Here is a 1,597-nt window from a genome sequence, read left to right as displayed (position 1 = left end):
GGAGCTGCCCCGGGGGCCTAGCGTCTGCCCGCGGAACCCGCTGACCACGGGCCGCAGCTTCGAGGCGTAGAGGACCGGGGTGCGCCCTCGAGGCCTGCTTCCGCACGACTTCCTGGCGCTGGCACGGCGGACGGGTCAGGTGTGGACCTGCTGCGGGCGCCGCGAAGGGAGCGCAACGCGACTCTGCAGTCCGCAGGCCGTGACCGTGTCCCGGCGTCGACCCCGCGGCCACCTGACCGGGAGTGGCCGCCCGGCCTGCAGCGCCTTGGCGAAGGTGACATTGAGCCTCCGGGCGTGCCGCTCAGGGCACAGGCGGGGGTGGCTCTTCGGGAACCTTGCACCGCCGCCCGTCCTCAGCGCCTCCGAGGACACGAGATGCTTCCGCGTTGGGGCATGTGCCTTTTTTTGTTTAACCAGGCCTTTCTCGTGCGGCGTTTTTATGTCACCTTCACCGCCCGTTCTGTCATGTTTCCGAACTGCTGTGCCAGGTTCTCATGCACGTTTAGCTTATACCTGCGTGTGTGATGGTTCCCTGTGGCTCGGAAGAGAGCTTGAATATCAATAGGTCTTATATTAAAAATTTCACTGCTCAAAAATTGGGTATTACCGACCGAGGAATACAGGGCTTTAGAAAGATGGAAGAGTTTCCTGTTTTTCCCCCCTTAGGATTTAAAGGCTGATTGCTGGAGTTGGAGATGTGCTGCGATTTCTTGTCCCATATTTTGCTTTCATCTAATGTAGGTTCGTGTCCTGCACTGTAGTTTTAATTACAGTGAGGGTAGATCCTGCTACATTACAAAACCGAGCTCCCATGTATGCTTACTTAAACAGGACTACGAAAATCCAACAAAAACTCATCCCTTGGCCGCTTTTTGTGTTTTAACTAGACATTTCAGAACGTTAAAGAATGTGTTTTCTTTCCTTCATTAAATTTGGACTTCATCTTTTCTACTTGAGCTTAGAAGGATAAGTCTGGAAGGCTTTTAGGAACTGGAATCCATTTTATTTTACAGAGGAAGCTGAGTCCCACCTTGGGACAGAGTTTCACCTTGGGAACGGACTTCCTTATTAACCATGGTTGCTAGTTTTGGCTCATCCTGGTGTTTGTTAGATTCTGTGTGTTTTTGTTGATTGTTAAATTGCTAGAGTAGGAACTTAATTTATGTGTACAAACACACACACACACACACACACACACACACACGGCAATTTTTCTTAACATCTTCAGAAGAATGGCTACTTCGTGTGGAGTTAGGGAGATGGCAGACACTGTCAGCAAACTGTAGATTAAAGTGGATTCTTTTCTTAGTGGTTTGTTTCTTAGGCACTTTCCCCTTCCTGAGTATAAATCATAAACCAGAAAGCGTTACTTTCGGCGTTTGCCCTGTGGACCTGTCTGCCACAAGGAGGCAGTAGTGGCTGAAGTGGCGTGGAATGTCTTCTCTGTAAATTGGGACCTGTTACTTAACTTTAAGCCTCAGCGGCCTCTTTTCTAAATCAGGATATTGGGTGGCTGTAAGATGAATTGAGATAACGTAACTCTTAGCATCTTGCCTGGCACAGATGCTTAGTCCTTACTCATTTTACTACAGTACAT

Source organism: Tupaia chinensis, unplaced genomic scaffold, assembly GCF_000334495.1.
Source record: "Tupaia chinensis unplaced genomic scaffold, TupChi_1.0 Scaffold141293_1, whole genome shotgun sequence".
Taxonomy (NCBI): Eukaryota; Metazoa; Chordata; class Mammalia; order Scandentia; family Tupaiidae; genus Tupaia; species Tupaia belangeri.
The sequence above is the reverse complement of the archived record's forward strand: the minus strand, read 5'-3'. Positions refer to the sequence as shown.